The sequence below is a fragment of the Molothrus aeneus genome, chromosome 1 (genome assembly GCF_037042795.1).
Source record: "Molothrus aeneus isolate 106 chromosome 1, BPBGC_Maene_1.0, whole genome shotgun sequence".
NCBI classification, from domain to species: domain Eukaryota; kingdom Metazoa; phylum Chordata; class Aves; order Passeriformes; family Icteridae; genus Molothrus; species Molothrus aeneus.
In genome coordinates, this window is record NC_089646.1 from 84321441 (window position 1) to 84345998 (window position 24558).

Here is a 24558-nt window from a genome sequence, read left to right on the forward strand (position 1 = left end):
GCCCAACAAAGCAGGACCCTGCCATCAGGCTACCAGGGAAATACTTCACACATTCAAAGGATTGCTGTTACTCGGGCTTTTGCCTCCTTTGGTTTTGGCTTTCTGTTGTAGGTTACACAGAAAGGACTAATGATCACAGTGCTGTAGAAGATAATAAGAGGAGGACAGAAGCTCTCAGCTCCCATGGCACTTTTCTGTTGGTACTGACATGGAAGTGAACTTGTACTCATCCAGAGCAGCCTACCAGACTGATCAGACCTCTCTGAAGACATCCCTTCTAATGACAGATATATCCAGCCTTTTCCTGAAATATCACTCCTGCAGAACCTTCCTGAAGTTCCTTTTAAAATCAAGTTTAAAACATAACTCCAGTAAGATGATGATAGAGGGTGTTGATTGGAAATAAATGAAAGGCAAGAGAAGAAATGATAAAAGGTTTAAGTAGACATTTTACTCAGCAGATGCCAAATTTCGTAACAGAAATCACTGGATAGTAATGAAAGGATGGCCATCCTTTTATGCCATTTGCTTTGTAGCAGGAAGTAAATTTGAAATAGCTGATACAATTTGGTCTAGCATGTTTAACCATGACAGCATCTTACCCACAGTGGGGTAAAAATGCTCTCAGGTTCCCAACAATATGTAATGAAATTTTGTTGTGGAGAACTGGAATCTCTGCTCAAAGATGACATTAAGTAACACTTAACTAAGTGCTATTGATTTTTACGATTTAAAGGCTTGGTAGGTTGAAGAGTGTAACATCAAAGATGTTACATTTATAGAAGAACATTTATAGAAGAACATTTAAAACAAAACAAACACAAAAAACAAAAGGAGGAAAATTAGAGACAAGATATGAAAAGAAGGTGTGTGTCTGTGAATGTAGATGGTTATTTTGAAGCATCAGAGGTAGGTTTAAAGCTGTCTTCCAGGGTGCAAATGATAGCAAAGCTACAAGACTCAAAGACTCAATTCTGTGATCCTCAGTGATGCATGCCTGTGCCTTCTCTTCACAAAAGTCTTTTGCAATTGGCTAGTGTGCAGGTCGTTTCCTGGAATGGAGAGGTTTTTGGAGGCTCACTCACTGGAAAGGCAAACAGTATAGGACTGTGCTCTACTAAAAATGCTGTATTGCTCTCCTTCTGCTATCTTTTAAGTGAACTAGTTAAAATTTACCTGAAAAGAATTCATTGCTATTCCCTTAGTTTGAAAAAGATCCTGTATCTGTAGATCCACAGAATATTCCAAGACATTCTTCACGGGAGACCTTGTCAAAGGCAGTGGATGTGTTTTTACTGGGCAAACATTTATTTCTGGGGAGTACCTTATAACACAGCCCACAGAGGGTATTTCAGTCCCTGTCAGTTAAGGAAAAAAGACCAATTTGGGTCTTTGAGAACAAAAAATTAAAGATGAAATCTGAGCCCCAGAAGTGCTTTTACTTTTACTTCGTTACTTCTCTGCTCTTGTTGAATGAGTGGTGACATCACACCCATCAGAGTAGACACCAAGAGGGAAAATATCAGCCTCTCTTCTTTTTATGGAAACAGCAGCAAAGCACAGAATATCTTTGAACTTCAAGATTTAGCACAGAGCACCAGGGTTACACTCTTGATCTCCAGTCAGTAAGGCAGAGATGAGGGTTCATCAAGGGTTAGATAGATGTTTTCTGAATTGTAACAGAACTGTTAAACCTTTCAGTCTATTAGAAAAGTTCTTACATCTTTCAGTCAAAACAGGATATTACTAAAATTTAACAGTGTTAATATGTTGCCAGAGGATTTTAATAAATATTAAAATTATGTGTGTGAATCTTCTGATTATTTTCACTTTTATTAATGTTAGGTTTATTTTTAGCAAGTTATGCTGGACCATTTCTATCTTGCTAGTTCCATTAAGTGTCTTTGTCAAACTTCTTTCTTCTTGAATGTAATCAAAATAATCTAATTTCTTACATTGGCTCATAAAACAGAATTGGAGATGCTGCCAAAGAGATCCATCAATTCAGTCCTGTAAAAGCTGAATCTGAACTTAGACTTTTGAAATCTGAGTGTGTCTGGAGATCAGATATTTAACTGACATCAATATAAGTCATCATTTCCAGACATATCAATCAAAAAGGCTTTTCTCTGCAAATCCTATAACTTAAATACCGGTAAAAATGATACCAGACACACACACACAAGCACAATCAAAACCAGAATAAAATCAATTTCTGTAAAAAAAGCAGTGAGTTTACAGGCAGGAATTCAACTTTATATTTTCAGTTCCCTGAATTACATTTTCTGCTTAATGGTTTTAATTTTAATCTAATGTGAAATGTAAGAAATCAATTATATCTTGTTTCCTTCCTGAAAAAAAACCCAACAAAGTGAAACAAAACAAAGAAAAACCCACTAAACCCTAACAAATTAGTTAAGATCATCCAGCGATTCCTCACATCTGTTTTATAAGGGTAAAATGTCTGCTCTACTTAACTGGTCATATTCTGTGTTTATAACTACGTGCACATTTGAACTAAATGTAGTGACAATTTTGTCCCAAAATAGAGCTGAGGTTTGAGTGTATGAGCAGAAGCCTATGAGGAACAGATATTAGCACATATGTTCTTTTTTTTTTTAAAGAAGCCACTCAGTTGGTCTGCTCAGAAGATTTTTTTATAAATAGCATCAATCAAACCTCTAAAATCTAAAGCCATTTTGCAGCATCAGGAATGCAAAATGGGAGAGAGAAATCTGGAAAGCAAATAGTGTTAGGAAAAAAATGAATGCTTACTATACTTGATATGTAAATTCAATTCAGGGAACTTTATACATTTATTTTAATCAAGTAATAGTATTTAATTTCATCTCCAGTCTCTCTTTCCAGTGATGTTTCTAATTGTGTTATTGCGAGAGGAATACGTACTCTAACATTGCTCTTTTGAGTTAAATGACTCTGTCAGAAAAATTTAGACTACTGTATTTCAAAAATTTAATTTGTAGTGCTCATTTGTTTTCAGGGAATTTTTGGAGACTGGGGAAATAAGTTGTCTCTGTCTTCAGACCACAATGAGGCAATTGTAACACACCTGCTGTCAGGCTATGAGTCAGTGCAAGACCCAGAAATAGAGGCTATATGTCTCTAGATGCCTGGTTTTGTACTCTAGTGGCCTGACCCTATTTTCTCTGGGACAATTCCTGTGCAGTGAAGTTGCTGGGACTCCTGTTGGTGTCAGTAAGTTTTGCAGCTGTTTCCCTGATTAATCCTGTATTTAATGACCAATTGGAATCACAAGAGAATTTGTATGACTCACTGACAAAGTTCAATTGATGCAGCAGCTTTATTTTGTTTCACTCAAAAGTTTTTGTGCAGAAGAAATGCCGCCAGTAGTATTGTCAGTGCTTCAAGGCTGCCCTCTAGCAATCAGAAGCCAGTGGTGGATCTGAGCAGCTGCATGTTATGTAAAGCTAAAGGAGGTCTGCACTCAAAACATAAATGGTGCACATGGAAAGATTTAGCTTCAAAATGACACACAGCTCTTTGACCTGTCTCTTTTTGCCCTATCTTTATTTAGGCATTGAAAAGCTTTCCCTGATTTATTTGATTATACCAATTTACAGCAGGGCATGAGGGGTGAGAGAAAGGTACAGGCAAGAGTCAGCCCCTTGTCTCGCTCATGCATCAGACACACTGAAAATGGAGTGCACTCTCACTTCAGTCTTTACTATCATGTTCTCTTGTTCTTCTATGTCATAAGAGTTTGGAGAAGAAAATTATATTTCCTTAAAAAAAGAAAGGGGCCAAAAATAGAAAAAAGTGTTCTTAAAAATTTGTCCTGTAATTTCTTTAGATATGAACAGATCTTATCCACACTTAAAGAATTACGGACCTTACACCACCATATATCTGTTCTATGTTTCAGTGTAATTAAACTGTCTAATCTTTTGTGATGACTAATCTCTTTTCAGATTAATGATAGTGCATACCTGTTATTTTTATCTTGAAATGGATACATAGAATAGATACATCTTATTGTGTTGCAGTTTCATTTACTCAGTTGAAATGTATTTGTGTGGAAGTGGGTGGTGTTTTCTTCTGTTTTATTTCTCTCTCCTTTGTCAGTGATGACAGCTGGAAAATGTCTTCCTTGAAGTTTTCTAAACCTTATACAGTGAGAGATAAGATATTGAAATGATGATTTCTGTTGGAAATACTTTGATCTTTTAGGGCAGGACAATACTCTTAATTTTCCTTCCTGCCTCCTCTTTTGCTCCATAATTTTTGTTGTATCTTGTGGCCTATATATAAAGTTAATGGACACTTCTGAGGTCATAGTAGGAGCAAGATAGTTTTCAGAATTGTAGTAGCTACTGTTTGCACAATATCTATATCTGAATTCTTCCTTTTCCTAAGTCCTTTTCCCCTGTTACTGTGCATTTAAAATGAACCCATTAGATTAATTCATGTTCTATTTTCTCTTCCTCTCAGGACCTACATCTGTGATTAAATTCTTGTAACTAGGTATGAATTTTCCCACCTCCTGCTTTCCTTATCCATGTTTTGCTTTTGGGGTTATTTTTTTTGGTGGTAGACCACTGAGTCTCGGGCTTATTTTTCTTCAGTGTTGCCATTTTCTTCACTTCAGTTTTGCTTCGGGTTTCATACTCACTTTTATTTCTGTTTAAAGAACTGGTTACTTACCTGATCCGTTTTACTTGCATAATTGTAATTGTGTATTTCTGTGGTCATTTGCATTATAGTTCCTTCAAATGTTTTATTCACAACAAGGAATTAAAAGAGAGAGAGATGGAAAAACACTGCTCCTGAATCATATGCCCATTTCTCTATCTGTTGTGATACAGGAGACATAGCATGATCCAGCAGTTTTCACTTGCAAACATATTTTTATTAATTTTTAAGGCATATAAACATAATTTGTAGCATTTGAAACTCCTTGAAAATTGTTCTTCCCTGTGCTAGTTATTTATATTTCAAAAACCTATGCTAGAATTTTTCTGTGCCTAATGGAATAATTTATCAATTTAATACTATACTGATTATACAGACTAAATGGAATGCAACACACGTCAATCTCTCTTTTAGTCTGATTGCAATGGGAAGAAACGTTTTCATGAGAGAGTTGGTATTAATAGATGATAAGGACATAATGCAGAGTTCAGTTATTTTTAACTTTTCTTTTAACAAGCTGTTCTGCAGAGCACATGGAATGAAATCATAACTAAAGATTAAGGTTGATCAGAAATACTGTGATCTCTCTGTAGAGAAAGACCCATGTCTGTCATTTTGAGAGAAAAATCTAGATTTATTAGAATCACAGAATGGGTTGGGTTAGAAAGGACCACAGGGGGTCATCAGCTCCAACCTCTGTGCTCAAGCAGAGTCATCCCAAAGCACTTTGCACAGGATTGTGTCCAGATGGCTCTTAAACATCTTGAACATTTAATCCCTCAATTGGTGTGCCCAAGAAACTGCCTAATTGCCCTGTCCCTCCTTTTTTTTCAGGGCATAATGGTGGGGTTGGGTTTTTTGTTCTTTCATTGGCAATTGGTTAAATTGTGGTAAGTGAATAACTGATTTTTTATGTTAAAGATAATGTCTAAATTGTGTCAACTTCAAAGATGGGGTGAGAGAATCTCTAGCTGGGGGAAGCTCCCTCCACCCCAGAGACTCTGGAGCTGCTGTTGGTTCTCTTGTTACCTTCAACAGAAGAGAGAATATTCTCTGTTTCTAAAAGCAGTGCAGGGTTTCTTTCATAATTCTTTTCTTGCCTCTGACTTCAGCTGACAAAACCTCTAGTTGTAGCGCATGGGGAAGAGGTTTACTTAGGGCAGGGAAGTACTGCCCACATCCCAGGGACATACAAGTGATTGTATTCCTTATTTATGTGGCTGTGAGTTGCACAAGGACATGGGAGGATGTGGTGCTGCCAGTGGAAGGGGAGCAGCACTCTGTGAGTGCTATCAGGGAAACTGGAAATCCCTTATGCTCTATTACTGGGCTCAGTATCTTGTGGTAGAGTGAAGCAGCTAGGGAATGATTGCTCTCATATTTCAGCACCTCTAGGAGTGACATTGGAGGTGAATTTGGTGTTGGTGAAGGCAAAGTGCCTTCAACCTAGTGCCCAAGCAAAGGGATATATCTGGGGCCTGGATGAGTTTCTGTGTCTTCTAATATGAGACCTCTGCCAGGAAAAAGCCTAATGGTTCCTTGCAGAAGTACACAAATTTTAAATAATTTTAACAGTTTTTCTTTCCTCATGGGTGTCATCTCAGCATTTCCCTGTCTTTTCATGTGTGCAAAGTCTTGTCATAAAATTTCAAGGTATTTTGTTTCCCACCTATACCTACCCCCTTAATTTAAATGTGACTGTTATAATGCTGACTTGATAAGGACTTTAATTACACTCCTTAGAAGTGTGTTTCCAGTAATGCATTTTTTTCTGCATCATTTGTGGTGATGCCACAATCTTTTTTAGTTCTTGAAATTAATGTGTGCCAAAGAAATACTTGTTTACATCCTTGGATGAAATCTTCAAAAGCAGCTTGGCAATTATTTGAAGAGATGAATCTGAAGAGAGTTTTAATTTAATATTTAATTTCATTAAGGATCTTGGAGCACAAAATAAGAGAGCATTATTTATAACACAAAGCTCTGAGTGCTCCTCAGTAGAGAGGAGGATCAGAATAACATATAGCAGAATAGGGTCATCTGGAGGAGACAGTAATAGAAATATAATTATATTCACTAGGGCAAAGGCCCAAGGTTGTGTTGTTCCTGTTATTAGTCTTTAGGGACAGGAATAACTACAGAAGAAGAAAGACTAAAGAAGTATGAGGCAATGACAGAATGAGAAACCAAAATGATATGTTAAGGAATACAATAAGTGTAATTTTAGTATTTTTCAGACGAGGAGTTTCTTGTAATACAGAAGCTACCGAGACTTCATCAAGATTTTTTGGATGTATTTCTGTCAGACACTGCTTAACTGGAGCTAGAAACGGCTTTGGAGATTATCTGAGGAATAGTAAGCCTCTGTTATGAAGGCAAAAGCTTGGCTTTAAGTTGCTGAAATGTAGGAACCAAAATGCAATTTCCAGTAACAGCAAGTGGATAGTACATAGGGTAAATAACTACTTAAACACCAAAAATGGTGATGGGTTCTTTCTAGATATCTTTTGAGAACTTAAAGCAAAAAAAATAAAATATGTCATTTCACACTTTGTGATTTTTCACAGCACTGACCCACAGTGTCTGCTATTTTGTCTCTGATAGAAGGTGATATACAAGGAAAACAAGGGAACCTGGCCATAGTGTCTCTTCTCTGTACTATTCCACAACCCTTAGCAATTTTTGCAATATACAGGGAGTAGATGTTAGAAAATGTTCTAGTTCTTTTACCTATATCCCTATGAAATAAGAACTTAGGTTCTTAGGTTTTGGTTAGGTAGTATTTTGGGCTTTGGTTTTTGTTTGGGTTTTTTTTAAAGAATTTATATTCATTTAAATCCAGAAGTTAAAATTACTTTGACATGTAATGAAATTCTTTTAATAGCTTGAACATCTGTCCTAAAAACTGAACACTTTTTAAATACTCTGAAATCCACATATCAAGAAATGAGTCTTCTATATTGGACTGAAGACTTACATGCTAGTTGTTGTGTTGTGTTGGTATGTTCTGCTCCCCCATGTTTTGCAATGGTTCTGCCCTGGTTCTCCCTCCCCTCCCTGTCCTTGTCAGTTACTCTGGTTCCTCCTTGGTTTCCCTGGAGATCGATGTATCTTTATCCAAACCCCTCCCCGGTGCCCTGCCAGTCACCCTCTGCCACCACCTTTTCCTCTGGAAACTTCTGTCTAGGGCACGGAGTGATTGGTTCAGGGGCCGGGGCCCCTCCTCCAAGTTGTTGTTATTGGAGTTTCCCTTATGTCAATTTTCTGTACCCCATTCCCCCCTGCACTCCCATTCGCCTGAAGACGGGCTCCTCCCCTGTATCCTTCTCCCTTTATAATTTGCCTTAACTCCTCCCTCACTCTCTTCTGTTGCTGGCTTCTCTGGGGGCTACAATAAATCTGGACTTGCCCCAACTGGTGAGCACTCTCTTCTTTCCTGCTGGTTGTAGCCAGAGGCGGCCTCGTCCTCCTGCAAGGAAGCATCACTGCTAGAACGCAGGGTGCTCTCCTTAGGCGCAGTCCCAAAAACCGAGAGTGGGACAGTGCCCCCCGAGCTGCAAGCGGTGCTGGCCAGCTTGCTGGGACGCTCGAGAAGGCCAACCCTTCCTCTCTCTTGCCCCGCTGCTGCAGCTAGTTAGTGCTGCAAGTGGTAGATACATAAATTTTATGTTTGTTACATGTGCATGGCTGTGCCTCTGTGTTTTGCCAGAAACACACTGTTCAAACAGGAATGGAGGAGTCTAGTTCGTAATACTCACAAAAGGACTTCAAAGTCCAAGAGAATGAGGGTCCTTTTTCAGCTGGAGGACAGGAAAAACATGAGCTTGATGATATCACATACACTGATTGATCACTGGGTGATGTGGGGAAGGGGTCAATTTGTCTCCTCTTCAATATCCTTTTGTCTGGAATTCTCAGAATGATATTTGGAGACATACATATACTGTCCTCAGGGCCAGACCCTGGATCAAGCAGGAGATCTGCCTCTCTGGTCTAGAGCAATGTCCTGCTTGCGTTTGCTGTGAGGACCCCATAATCTTGTAGTGATAGTTGCAATTTTAAAAGGTAACTGAATGCTATTTCCTTCTTTGAGGGGCAGTCTGTGTATGAATGCTTGCAAGGAGGGCATGTGATAGAAGTGCTGTTGTTGGGAACAGATGGAATTCTCTGCATGTGCTTTTTAACAGTGCCTTTGGCCAACTTTGAAATCCTGTCCACTTTCAGGTGGCTGTCTTATGAAGTCACATTTAAAAAGTGGTTTTAAACTATTCCATTAGGTAAAATTTCAAAGGGAATTGTGACATTTCAGACTCTGCTGTAAGACTGTTACATGTCTTTTATTTTTCTCAAGAAGAGAGTAACTTACAAGTTCTTTCCTCAAGCTGGCCACTGAAGTAAGAAGGCATGCTATAGAAGTCTTCCATCATGTCCAGTAGAAAAGGCTTTGAAAAATATCAAAATAATAAATGTTAAAGTGATCATAAATTCTAATTTTAAGTTGTTGAAAATAAAAATTAATTTTTTGGCAGTTGGGCATTTGCCATCTTCAGAAACATCTCTTTTTTCCCTTCGCATATCATGGGACAAGTACTCCTTTTTAAAGCAATTCTCCACATTATGACCCAACCCCTCATACCTCCATAGCTCCATTTAGCCAGCACAGGCTTTCATGCTCTGCATGGTTTCACACCCATACAGTGATGGTTCACCAGTGAAGGTGCTGTCCCAGCATCTTGCACACAAAGGAGAGAAGCAGCACAGTGTGGGGGCAGGAGTGGGTTGAGAAGGCTGCTAACTAAGCCCAGATTGTGTATCTGGGGCATAGGAGGAGAGAGCCTCCTTGGGAAACTTGGGTTCCCCAAGCCCATTTGGGGCTTGCCTGAGTCTCAGGTCCAGAGAAGCAGCCCTGCCCTGCTTCCCGATCACCTGCCCGATAACCAAGGCTACTTAAGTGTTTCTGTGCCCCAATACCAATATTACTGAATTTACTGGACTTCATTTTGTCCTGACCCAGATGATTTTACTGCTGGTTTGTATTCGTTACTCTGCTCTCATTCTGTACCTCAAATCTAGAACTTGTCAGACCTGCCTTAATTCCCTTAGAGGGAGAAACCAAGAATATTTTATACATTTAAAGGTGACAGTGTAGCCATGACATTTTCTGAAAAATCCTTTCCTTAGGATTTTTTCTCCAGAAAAGCTGAGAAGCCTCAGGAACAACATGTAAACAATGATTATCTGCTGCTCTGGAATGCAACAGGTGGATCCGTGATTGGTTTCATGTGGTTGTTTCTAATTAATGGCCAGTCACAGTCAGCTGTCTGGACTGTCAGTCACAAGCCTTTGTTATCATTCCTTCTCTTTTCTTAGCTAGCCTTCTGATGAAATCCTTTCTTCTATTCTTTTAGTATAGGTTTAATATAATAGATATAAAAAAATAATAAATCAAGCCTTCTGAAAAGGGAGTCAAGATTCTCATCTCTGCCCTCATCCTAAGACCCCTGCGAACACCATCACATGACAGTAACGTGTTCTAAGACAATGAATGTCTTTCCTTTCCTAAAGGAAATATATAATGATTTATATTTTTTTAGTCAATTTTTTTTTTGTTTTTTCTATTACTGATTGCCTATTTTAAAATAAGATCATCAAAACATATTTTTTTACCAAGATCATCATAAAATCATATTTGTTTCACTAAAATATTTGGTCAGCAACTTTACTGCAAACATCACTTGTGGTTTTTTGTTTGGTTTATTTACAGTTTCTGATCAAGCAGCATTTGAGGACTGGAATCTCTGTAACTATATACTGTATTTTTCAATTTGTGCTGGTTTAGTTTCCAGAAAAAAAAAAAAAAAAAAAGCTGCATTCAGTAGGAACTAAAGCATATGTAACAGTGCTATGATGGAAGCATCCTGCAAAGGCCGCAAATCTCTTCTGTGGTGTAAAATGAATTGGTTGCTTGGCTACCAGATTCTTTTCTGGCTTTGAAAAGTTGTCTTCTGATGCACATTAAATCTGTCTTGGGGTTAAGTCCTCAGTCACTATAAATTTCATAGCTGACTACAGCCTCACATAACATTAGAACTTAAAAAAAAATTAGAAATCCACTCACTGAGGATTTTCTTTCACTCTTTTTCTTAGTGAATCACTTATCTTGTGAGGATAACTTTTATTTAAAAAGCTAGAATTCTTTGTAATTTATTGTTGAAATATTTCTGTGATAATGTTAATAGACCCTTTGGTGCAAGAAGCTCTTTTATTACTAATGAATGAGTAATGAATAAGAAAAACAATACAAGGAAAACACTGATAACCTGGAGGAAGCCTGATGGAAGCTGGAAATCTTATGGAAGCTACCATAAGATCAGAAATTTTACCACAGGACATGAGAATAGAGGCTGAGGGAACAGAATTTGTTTAATCTTGAGGAAAGAAGACAAAAATCCTATTGCATTCTAATGCATATTCAGAGTAGAGAGGATGGAGCCAGATATTTTTAGGGTGCATTGTGGTAGGATAGGAGGTAACAGACACAAGCTTAAATTTAGCAAACTTCAATTAATAGTAGGATTTTTTTTTTCCTTACACAATGAGTACATTCAAAAGCTGGAAAACATTGCCTAAAGACATGAGGAACATTTCACCTTGGGTAGAAACTCAATCCTTGGGGAAAGAAACCAAAATCTATTGGAATGTCTTGAGCAAGCTGCTCTGAATTCGTGGTGATTTAAAGGGGGGTTGGATGAGAGGTCTTCCAGAGCTCCTTTCCAGAATCCCTTGCCAGTCAAATGATTTATCCCTCTGTTCTACAGAGGGACTTTTCAGTGACAAGTGCAAGTTTTTCTTGTCTGCTACCATTCTTACTGCCATGTAAGATTATTACAAAATTGCAAAACTGTTACTTGTCAAGAAAACAAGCTCTATTTCTTCATCAACTTTTCCCTTCCAGTAACTTGCTTTGCATGCTGTATTAAAATAAAATTGCATCTCTGGAAATTTGCTTTTAGGGTAACTCATGATAAAATTTCCATGATCTGAACCGTTAAACATTCTTACAAGAATTTAGCCCAAATTATAATTGTCATAATAATTTGTAAAGTACTTCTATACTTAATATTTTGGTTGAGTCAACCAAAACTGAGGTGTATCTGGATCCTACTTCGAAGTACAGGTTTCACTGAACTATTTTTTTACTCAAAACTGATGTACTGCCTTTTTTTGTTTGTTTTAATTAGTATCAAACCCAGCAAACTGGTAGTGCTAATTTAGGTCCAGCTGCAGCTCTACTTTTTGCAGAGCTGTATGTTAGGTGGTGAATAATGATGTACATAGACCTTCTAGTTTGTTTTTAACAACTAATTTGCTAATCTGCATATTTTCTCATAAAACAAAGAAACAGTTTGTGTCTTTTTAACTTTACAAAGACTTTATCTCCTCCTGTGAACCAGAAGAATTCAACAGAGAATTCCAGGGCTTTTCAAAATTACTCTTTTCTACCCAGTAACAGCAAGTCTCTCCCAGATGGAGATCTGCTGCTTGCTCTCTTGCAAGTTCAATGGAAAACTGATACAGAAAATGCCAACTTTTTTATATTCTTTGTCTCCTCAGATTAAAACAACTTTTTGTTTTCTCATTCCTTGTTTAAAAGTGGAGCTTGGCTAGCTCATGACAATGAATTGCCTTAAATACAGACAAATCCCATGTCAAGTGGGTTTCCTAATGAGGTTTACTAATTTTGCTGTGAACTTAGCAATATTTTTCTCATTAGTCATACATAAAGTCATCAGACAAATCCACTAAGTACCACTGTGTGCAGAAAGCTTTTGAAATTGTTGTCCAGCTGTAGATGTGTACCTTCCCTAGATCTGCTCTCTATTTGTGAATAAAGGTTGAGCAGGTGTTATAGTTGAAGCTGAGTATCTTAAAATTCGCTCTGTCCGTTTCCAATACTTTTACTGTGAAGTCTAAGGCTTGTCAAAGGGAGAGGGATACAGGGGAGGAGCCCGTCTTCAGGCGAATGGGAGTGCAGGGGGGAGTGGGGTACAGAAAATTGACATAAGGGAAACTCCAATAACAACAACTTGGAGGAGGGGCCCCGGCCCCTGAACCAATCACTCCGTGCCCTAGACAGAAGTTTCCAGAGAAAAAGGTGGTGGCAGAGGGTGACTGGCAGGGCACCGGGGAGGGGTTTGGATAAAGACACATCGATCTCCAGGGAAACCAAGGAGGAACCAGAGTAACTGACAAGGACAGGGAGGGGAGGGAGAACCATTGCAAAACATGGGGGAGCAGAACATACCAACACAACACAACAGTGAAGTCTAAGGTTTGTCAAAGATTTCTCACTATTTGGCCTTTCTATTCAATTACCTCCCTTTCTAACTCTTCTTAATAAAAATGTCTGCACCAACTTTTAAAACAAGTTGGGTTTTTCTCCTAAATGTTGGTATCTCAGAGGAAAATAAATTTGATTTTTACTCTTGCTGAATGTCATATTTCTGAAATATGACACACTCTTCCTATTTAATTTTTCAAAGTCTACTCTTTTGCATAGATTTTTCTTCTGTTTGGTTTTGTTGTTTTTTTTTCCTATTACTTAAATGCTCCTGCTTATTTTCCATAGTCTACTAAGGTCCTTTCTTAATTCTCTTTGAATATTTTCAACTTTAGCTTTTCACTTCTACTTTCTAGTTCTTTCTATAAAGGTTACTTTTGATACTAGTTGCCTTGATTTAAGTAGTTAGAAGGGACAGAGAGTAGGATTATTTTTTTAGCAGACAAATGTATTTTTTAGAGTTTTCTGAGGTTACTGTATTTCATACACTATGTAGTGGAAATATCCTTACATTTATGGAAACAATGGACTACTTTGGAGAACGAGTTTGCAGAGCCTGTTTTCACTTGGGCCTAGTTTAAAAAAAAAAAAAAACACATTGTAGAAGCTGCCAGCAAAGTGAAACAGTGAAAAAAACTGGGTTTGCATGCAAGAAAAACATTAGTGTGAACAGTTAAACGTCCACATGGACATTCAAATGTGTTTATGTGCCCTCACATCTAAATTAAGTACATAATATTGTGATACTGTCTAAAAATAGGGGACCTACTTTCTCTGAAAATATTAGGAAAGAAAGGGTTTTCAGTCTTAATTCTCCAATTAAAAAAATAAAAAACAAACAAACAAACCCCCACCCAAAAAAATTGACTAGGCTACCGAACTCTAATAGAGTAGGCTACCAGAACTATAATATACATTTTCATTTTTCATAATCAATCTTCTCAACTTACTTCAAATGTCATGAAAACTGCTCTGTCATTTTCTGAAAGAACAATTTTGGACATAAGATCAGAGTTGATCCTGGAGTTTCCTGCTCAACTTCTGGAATGGAGTTCAAGCAGTGTAACTCTGGGGATTACTGCAGTGGGATTACTACAATGTTTTAGGGTTCATGCTTATTTTCCTACTAGAAGATGGTCACGAGTTTATACAGGAATGTTTCTTTCAGAATTGTAACTAAAATTCATATCCAAAGACATTTATCAGCTATCATGGCAGTGAGGCTACATTCACTCCTCCAAAATAATTATTTTTGGGTGAGCCATCAGTGTGGAGGAATAGGAATCACTGATAGGATAAGGATAGAGATCCGTGACTCCTGCAAGATGAAAAAATACAGATCACTGGATTGTGTAGCAGGGATGCTCTGTCACCATAGGCTATGGACTTTTTGATTAGGATTTGTTTATGAAGTTAATGCTCATAATGTTTTTAAGGGTGAAAATTTCGTGTTAATTTGACTTGCATGTGATTTTTAAGTCATCTTTGATAATTTCAATGGATCACTTTTCTCCTTCTCACCCTGTTCCTCCACAGTGATTCTTTTACACTAGGAATAGAGCAGTTATCCAAAGAAAAGACAGATTTCCATGAGAGAGATGGAAGCGTGATATTAGCTAGGCACATTTCAGCTGTTCCTGATAATCCTTCAAACAATTTTATTCACCTTTGGTCATAAGTTTCCATATCCTGTTAAAAAAAAGATAAAAGAGAAATAATTATTCCCATTACCTTGATTTAACTGCACAAATATGTGACGGTGTTCACAGGGGTTTTCAGGTGAGGGAAGAGATGAGAATGTTGACTCCATGTTCAGAAAGCTTGATTTATTATTTTATGATATATATTGCATTAAAACTGCACTAAAAGAATAGAAGGAAAAGTTTCATCTCAGAAGGCTAACTAAGCTAAGAATAGAATGGAATGAAAACAAAGGTCTGTGTCTCGGACAGAGAGAGAGAGCCAGCTCTGCCGTGACTGGTCACTAATTCCAAACATCCACATGGGACCAATCATGGGTCTACCTGTTGCATTCCACAGCAGCAGATAACCATTGTTTACATTTTGTTTCTGAGGCCTCTCAGCTTCTCAGAAGGAAAAATCCTAAGAAAAGGATTTTCATAAAAAGATGTCTGCGACAGAAATATTCAAGGATTGTCTACTATTGCCTCCTTTCTCAGCATGTCTTTTACTAATCACCTAAAGAACGCTTAATTGAATTTTTCTTCATGTTATATTTCATATTAATATTAATACAATAACATAACATACAGAGGAAATATTTTGAATGTGTATTTACATCTCTGGGAGAAAGGTGCAAGAAAAAGGAGAAATGATAATCAAAAATTATTACCCAGAGTGTAAGTTTTATTTTGTTTGTGTGAAATCACTTTTGATGCTAAGTGACAGCCTTCCAAAATCTAGTAGTCATGATGCTGAGTTAACTAAGTGGTAGGAGAGGATGGAAAGAGAGAGAGTTTCTTCAGGGTTAAGACTTCTATCATGCAGAAATCAAAATTAGAAGTCCATTCCTTTTTCTTTTCCTTTATTTCTGGATACTTAAACCACTGATATGCAAGGAGAGAAGTGGAGCAATACAAGAGATCAGTCAAAACAGGGCAGAAGTGTGTCTGCCTTTTTAAAAAAGATCAGGACAGATTCTGTGTAGCATTTTATTATGTCATTTCTACTTTTGCTACTATTCTGCTCTTAGGATTGATTTGGGACTTGTACCCAAATCTGCATTAACTGATGTGAGGTGGAGCTTTTGGAAAGATATCACTGCATCTGATTTCTAGGGACTCTCTTATGCTTAGCCAATATTTTATCTACTGAAAATACCATTATGGAGAAGAGAGCTGGCACTGAGACACAATATGAGTCCTTTTAGTCACTGGGAGAAAAGAGACATGAGGGCAAAGTCAACCCTGTAACATGCAAAGACTTTAAATAGCAGGTAAAAATCATAAAAGCTTACAAGGTTTTTCAGTGACAGCATAGAATTTGGTTGAACTACTTCAGCTAGGAAGTTGAAGTTCATTCAAAACAAACTTTGATAAATATGTAAGATACTTTGGAAACTCCATGGCTCATACAACTTTTTCATAATAGAGGCAATATTTATTTGAGAAAGAATTATTGCTGTTAAAAAGAAATTAATCATTGACAAGCAGTTCTAATGTAAATATACTTATAAGGACCTTTGATTTGCCAATTTTGTTCTTGGAAGATTAGTTTTTCTTGAATAGTAAATTTAATTTTTGAACATGTTAAGACATATTATTTCCACACTGAGATACTCATCTTTTCAGGAAAGGTCTTTGAAAAATAAAATGTGGAAATAATGTTTTTATTTTTAATTCCTTTATTTTCCCTGTACTTTAGGCTCTACCTACCTGAATATGCTGCTCTATAGTTTTATTATGTTTGCAATTCATAGTGACAAAATATAAGTAGCTGTAACTGCAAACAACTATTTTGGAGCTAATCCACAAAATACTCTAATTTTATCACAGGTTTCTGTGCTCAACTTGTTCTCCTAACATCTTGCCATAGAGCCCTTGAAAATGACTGATGAGAAACTTCTTCACAGAAACAGGGATTTTGCTTGAAGTACAGCAGTTCTGGAAATGAAACCTCTCTGGGTACATACAGAGAAGGTGCTACTTTTTTATTTGAAGTGAAACTTTGTAGTTCAGTTGATGTTTGTTATCAGAAAACCATCTTTTTTAGACAGTCGTGAAACTGGGATTTGTCTTGAGTGTGAGATATTGACCTTACAAAAGCCAAACTGTGACTGAGTGTTAGAAAGATGAACAGTAAGGGTAAACTTCCTGCCAGGGCTGCACTTGACCCCTTTGCAATCCTTGAAGGGCAGCCTACAAGCCTGTGACACCCCTCCATTCCTGCAGCCTGCTTTGTGCAGTATACTTGTGTATAGTGAACACGTTGGGGCAGCAGTGTCCCAGGTGTATCCAGAGAGGAGTCTAATATATCCTGGTTTGAGACAGAGGGCCCTGGCAAGCCCCCTAAAGAGGAGACATTAGTAATGACACACTCACTTGATGTAGACATTAGATTTTCACACACACACACGAGTGTGTGCCTTACCTTCTAAAAGGAGACTGTATCCTTGGGTGCCTGAAAACAGCTTCACCATGTAACCCTATTCTGTTCAGTCTAAGTCTAAAATGATCTCCATAGTTGAGCTCTGTAAAATTAGAATCATGAACCACAGTTTTAAGAGAAAAATATGGCAGTGCCATGAGGAAAAGCTAAGCAGGGATACAGAAAGTTTGGGTAAACTGGCAAAGGTAGCAAGGAGGGGAATTAATGTACTCAGTGCTCTGGTGAGGATAAGTGATTTCAAACTGGAATCCCTTTGCATGGTTATGGGCAGGATGGGAGGTCCCCTCCTTCTCCATGGCCCAAATGGTGGGAAGGTACACGTCTCTTCAGAGGCCAGTGGGCACTGGTTCAGGCAGACATCAGAATCTGGCTCTGCAGTTCTAATCAAGTAACAAATAGGGCTAAATGCAGCTCAGCACATGGGTGCATTATCTATTTATTTAGACTTCTTTTGTTTCAGCCCAAAGCAATAAAACTGATCTACAATTCATTATCATGCTTCAGTCCTTATTATTTCTACATATATATTGTAAAAGTAATTGTAATATAAAAATTCTTTGTTATCCACATCATATTTATTCTGCAGCTCCAATTTGTTCCAGATGGGCCCCAGTGTAAACAGGAGTAGAACATGACCTTTGAATTGTAACAAACCATGTCACCAAAGCATGGCAAGACTTAGTAATAGAATTAATAGATGTGATCACATGATCAGGGAGTGTGAACTTTTTTAAGCTTGAATTTAAACTACAGGCTTCAGAGGAGACAACAGGGATCCAGTAGCTTAGTCTTTATCCTCTGAAATTGAAATACAATTTATAGAAAAACATACTCAGCTGAACTGAAGGCTATGCAGTGGGTAAAATAAGCTGAGCTTTTAAAAAGCTCAGCTGCATGAATACCAAAGACTGCTGCATTTTCCTCTCTGTACTGTTACTTGTCTTGCAAATAGAATGGGAATCTAACTTACAAATTAGAATTTCCTTTTTTTTGAGAATATGTAGAGATATTCAATACTACCACCACATTTTTAGAACTGAATTTGTCATGCAGCTAATGGAATTCTGGCTGTTTCGTAATATTTTTTATGACTTTTCTGGCTTTCTCTTTTGACATAACTAAATTTTTCAAATCATTTGGGAACGGGCAGTTGCTACTGTGCCTGGCATATTTTGAAACTAGTACTCTTATGCAAGGGCTATGAAAAAGGGTAGTTTGTAAGAATTAGTTTGCTCTCTTTCCTTGGATATGTCTTACTGATCAGGTTATTGTGAAGTATAAATTTTTTGTCACTGCCTGAGGCTTCTTTACAGGCTTTTTCTGCATAAGAATAGTTCAACTAAAAGATAGCTTTATGTTTCCTTAGAGCACCATGATAGATGCAACTGTTAAAAAGAAAACTGAATTTAAGAGCCAATGTCTCAATATTTTCAATTGTAGAAACGGGTAGCTAGTTTTTCTTCAAGTGCTTCCTCAAATGAACATTCATATTGAGGTTATATGAGCTTGTAGACTTTTTATTTGTCTTTGCTATGTATAGTTTGGCCCTGCACAGACATCATGTGCTCTGTAATTCCTCACTGCTGTTCTAGAATCAGGACAGTGTCTATTTGATGAGCTCTGTTTCTATAAACTTGCTCTTAGTGAGTATTTTGTTTCCTTATTATGAATTTGATGAATATTCTTGTTGTGTTGTGTCTGTATAAGTTGGACTGTTCCCCCAGTCATGTAATGGTTCTGCCCTGGTTTTCCCCTCCCTCCCTTGTGCTGCCAGTTATCCCAACTCCTCCCCAGTTGCCTTGGAGATCAATGTACCCTTTCTCAAATCCCTCCCCGGTGCCCTGTCCGTCACTCGGTGCTCCCACCCTTCTCTCTAGAACTCTCTAGAAACTTCCAGCTAGAACGTCGAGTGATTGGCTCAGGGGCGGGGGCCCCACCCTCAAGTTATCCCCATTGGTGTTCTCCCTAAGTCAATCTTTTGTATCCCACTCCCCTCTGAAACTCTATTTGTCCAAGGACTGACTCCTCCCCTGTGTCCCTCCCTCCTTATAAGCTGTTGCAACCCCTCCCCTGTTCTCTTTGGCTGTCGGTTTCCCCTGGGGCCCAATAAACCTGGATTCACCACAGCTGGAGAGCGCTCTCCTATTTCTGCTGACTGTAGCCATAAGCCAAGCCATGTCCTACCACAAGGTCACGCTGCTGTCATAGCACAGAGCGTTTGCCTTAGGGGCCGTCCTGAACCACGGAGATTGGGATAGTGCCCCCGTACTGCTAGTGGTGTGGAGCAGCAGCCAGAAGATGAATGAATGCCCAGGCTAGGAGAAGAGTCCAGCCAGCCTCCAGCCGATCGGGCACTGCCCAGACTCGAAATCCAGGCCCTGTGCCCAAGCGATGTTCAGCTTGAGGGCAGTTGGTCGCGAATGGAGAGACTCCAAAGCTGCAGGCATGGAAGAAAGGGCGACTCAGAGCTTCTGGGGGAAGGAGGTTTTATTGGAAGAGGTAGTGATGGACCAGGGAGCCGAAGTCTGAGCCCCAAGGCAAGGAAAAACCCCGGGTTATAAAGGGATGGGGAGGGGTTTGGGATAACAAATCAGGAAAGGGGTGGGGAGGGTACAGCTGAGACTGACAACTAAGGGAAACCAACAGGACAGGGTTTCGGGTGGGGCCCCGGCCCCTGAGCCAATCACCCGACACCCCAGCCAGAAGCTTCTGGAAAAAGGGGCAGGGGTGCCGAGTGACAGGCGGGCGGCCAGGGGAGGGGAACATATGAGATACATTAGGGGGACCATGGAAACGTGGGAGGGGCACAGTAATTGACAAGAACTGGAACTTGGGCAGAACCATCAACTTAACAATAAGGGGGGAACAGACCTGTTTGGAAACAAACCCCAACAGTGGTGCTGGATAGCTGGCCAGGACGTCTGAGAAGGACAATTTTTCTCCAGCAGGACCACTTCATATTCTTAAATTTTTCCTTAGGTTACATGAGTTGATTTACATAGGTTAAAAAATAAAAGGTCTTGTTTTCATGCTTCTTGGAAATGTTATCTTTGCATGTGACCTAGAAATTTCCCTGAAGGTCTAAGCTTGCTGCTTTTGCATGGTTTGAAAACTTCTGGGCCCTGGAAAATCCCAGGCAAAGGCTAAAAACTACCTCCCTGCAGAAAACTTGCACAAAACCCAGAGATACCCACACCAAACAAACCTGTCTTCATTCTACCCAAACAGAATTTGGCGGCATTTGAAGAGATGCTGTCCATAGTAGATCAGGTGAAGGGCAGTTAGTTATACCACTGAAAAGAACACTCTGTGGGATCTTGGGAGGTGGGGCAGGTTCTTGTCATTGTTCAGAGATGTGGCATTTGGATTTATCTTTTCCCTTCCCTTTCCTGTGATTTCTTCGACTTTTGCCCAGCATGTCTGGTTAGGCTATAACTGCTTGGAATCCCAGCATTCTGCTTTTCTGCCAGGCAAAGGGGACTCTTTTCTCCCTCAGGTCCCCAGGACATAATTTCTGTGCTTCTTGTTCTTGCACATCTCCATCTACTCTTAGAAAACAAAACAAAGACAAAAAATATGAAAGGATATTTTTCCCTTCCTTATCTGCAAATTATCAGATTTCATGCTCATAATTCTTAATCAGGCTCAGATGTCTTGAAACAGAACCACACAGAGCCACTACTCATACAAAATAATGTACCTATCTTGATACTGTCTCGTTGATTTTTATTTAAACATCAGTGAATCACTGAATCTTGATTTCCTAAAAAATTGAAAATTAGAAAATTTTGATCTGCTTTCAATCTGCTCCAGTGGGGTTTCATTTGCTTTTTTAGGAAAGACAGAGTGGTTAAAGAGGAATTAAATTGTCATAAATTGCTATTGAAGTATAATATATAAGTTATTATAATTTTGAAAAGTTCTGATACTTGCTGCCATGTTTTCTATTCAGAAGAGATGAGTGGGCCATAAGCTGGAAGAGAACTTTCCTGTGATTTCTGGAACAAAGTGCAATTCTTTAAAATTTCCATAACATGCAAACTTTGCCTTTACTTGAGCATATTGTTATCAAAGTCGATGACAGTTCAATACTTTAGCAGTTTGCATCAACCTTCCAAGCAACATTGGCCTGAGAAAATGCAATGTTCAAGGAGATACTGAGATCAATGATAATATATATGAAATTCTAAGGTTTTCCTGGAAAAGAAGTAGCAAATAAACATTTGTAAGCATGACAGCTTTGATTGCACTTAAGACTTAAGGAAATACATTGTAGCTTTTTATTTAATTTATTTGCTGAATAATACTTTATTAAACTGCCAGGCCTAATGGAAATGAGGGAGAGGACTGAGTAAGTCAATGACTTTGTTAATTTAAAGATGAACTGTAATTACAAGGGGAGATACGGTGCAGGTTTGTTTTTATACAGCTGGCTTTTCAAGCTGTTACAGCTTTCTGTGAAGAACACTCTTTTCTCCTTCTTGTGCCAAAAACATTAAGTATGAAGCAAAAATTGTGTTGTTTTTTCTGAGCATAAAAATTAGTGGGTTGTGGTTTTTCAACATAACCCATTAAAATTAGTGAGCAAAAGCTCTTTCACAGGTATTGACTGCTGAGTGTCACAGATTGGACTGAAATGTTAGTGCTGTACCCGTTCTTACCATTTGTGATAAGTTTTTCCTTTTAGTTTTTGCATTAATTAATTCTTACTTGTAACTGTGGATACCTTTCTATCTATCATCTATAGATTGATTGATCGATCTATCTGTCCATCCATCCATCCATCCATCCATCCATCCATCCATCCATCCATCCATCCATCCATCCATCCATCCATCATTTATTGATTCCAAATATGTTAGTACAGAGCTGTGAAAAATTAGATGTTTTTTTAGTTCTTAGCATTCATTCATGTTAGGGAAAGCCTCATTATAGCACTTGGCATGATTAATTTTTCATTTGTAATGTATATCAGGTGCCAGATGTAGATATCACAGTAGCAATTGTTATTTTAAAATTGTTATTATTATTATTATTGTTATTATTATTATTATTATTATTAATTGTAATAACTATTATTTTGGCGGTACAGAAGGGGTTTTTTTATACTTATGCTGGTGCTAGAATATGTGAGAAAGTTAATATTTATATAATATGCAGCAAACATTTCCAAACTTCTCTAAGAGAAGTTATAAGTCTGTGGGACTATTTTCTCTCCTAGAAAAGCTCATCTCCTTGTTAATTAACATTTTGGAGTGAAAAATGTCCAGCATAAATTTCACAAAGTAATCTCTGATTGGACTCCATACAATAGGAAGAACTGCTTTTTCCTAAGGACTCTATAGTATTTTCACACACAAAAATATGCAGCCTGCCCATAACCCTAGCAAAATTCAATTACTCAGAGAGGTGTAAACCACATTTTATGAAAGCAATAAGACATGACTCCTGATGATTTCTGTTGAAGACTGCTACACAATTTAGAAGTGTTTGCAGCTCCACACTGAAGGCTGAGTGGATTTAACCAGCTGCGAAGCATAGTAATCTCCCAGAAGCATATTACCTAGAATATATCTTTGCTGTTCATTTAAAATTGTTTGCAAAAGCAATGGATTGGAATTATCAGAATGGTAATAAATTTAGCAAAATCAATAATGCAATTCTGGTGATTTTCACATGGAATATTGATGCAGGCATTGCATTACTCACAACTCACTTGAGGAATGTCCATTACAGTTAGAAATTCCAGAAATATTTACTGTCTGTGTGATCTGTCGCCTGAAATCTCTCTCCAGTCATGAAAGTATGAACTATTCTAGAAGTAACTTGCCTTTCAAATTAAAAAGAAACAAACAGCAAAACTACCTCAAAAATAATGGGTAAGATTAAACTTAAAAAAAAGTTGATTGGTGTCTGCCTTCCCACATGTAGCTCAAATCTTTATGAAACAATTTTAAGAACTTGTAGAAATTATTCTGTTTACTTTATCTGTGAGTGAAAAAAAATCTTCCTCTAATAAAAATCGTATTTTTCTGCTGTTCTGCTGCATTGATGAAAGGAAGAAGAGCATTGAAGCAGATACATCATTAGTGGTATCTAGTGTCTAGATAAAACAAAATGGGTAGTTTTAATTTTCTTACAGGTGAGCAGTGCTGGACCTTTCAATTCAGAATTATGGGATCAGTCATGATTTACCTTTGTAAGAAGCTTTACAAATGAAAGCAGAATTTCCAGCAGGCCAATCAGTCCAGACTTTCCTATTCCTCACAGAGCTTTATCCCTTACATGAACATCTTTATATTTATGCACACTGTGTGGCAAATCCAGGGAAAAGAGTTTCTCTTATTAGCATTGAAATGGGATAGAGTTTGGGGCTAAAAATATGTCTACAACCATTTTAGATACAGAATGCTTCTGTAATAATTGGCCTAAAATTATTCATTCTAATAATAAAGTTGTGTCAGTTATAATCATTAAAAACCCTGAAGTATAGACATGGTTGCACTCCCCCAAAAAAACCCAACACTTGAGTGTCATTAGATAATATAGATGTGTTAGTTGGCCTGTAATTTTATGGGTCTTTGCTTTGTAAGGGACTCCATGGTGGCTGCAGCTGTCTGGGTATTGTATGGCTGCTTCTCACTGGCTGTGATCTGTTTGTTGCTGGAACAAAGTGGAGTTGCTGCATTTCAAAGTAGAGCATAAGACCCCCCTCCCCCATACTGAGTTATTCAGCAGTTAACCTTCAGAATGTGCTGCACAAAGTGTATTCTGCTACACAGATGTCCACTCTGTCCAAACATATAATGTGATTCTGTTTCCATTGAAGGAACGGTTTTATTTTCTTCTAGATTCTTGAACAGACACCAGGAAAGAACTGAACTGTAACAAACTACACAGAATGATTACAGCATCCTGGGCTGCATGAGGAGGAGAATTGTCAACAAGTCAGGGAGCAGAACCTTTCCCTCTGCTCAGTCCTGGTCTGATACTTGGGCCTTCAGCACAAAACCATTTGGTCTGATTGGAGCAACTCTGGTGCAGGGCCACAGGAATGACTCAGAGATTCAGTTTGTCAGGTAGTGATTCTGAAAATTTCTAAGCTTTGCTTTTGACACTATTACTACTCCTAAACACACCAGAGTAGATCTCAAACAGAGGTGTGGCTTTCTCTTCCATCATAAACCCATTGCAGCAACCTCTTTGAAGAAGAGGTCTCAAGTTATATCTGCCTCTGTGTTACCTCTGCACCTGCTCAGTTCTTTCAGCCAATTTGGGTGAAATGAACTGCTGGGAATGCAAGAATGGAGTCCCCACCAGCTGTGACTGCCTAGTGATGCCTTAAAATTGTTTCTACTTGTCAGCTTTTCTACAGCTCAAAATTAAGAGCAGAACAGGGCCTGTATTTTCTCCCCACT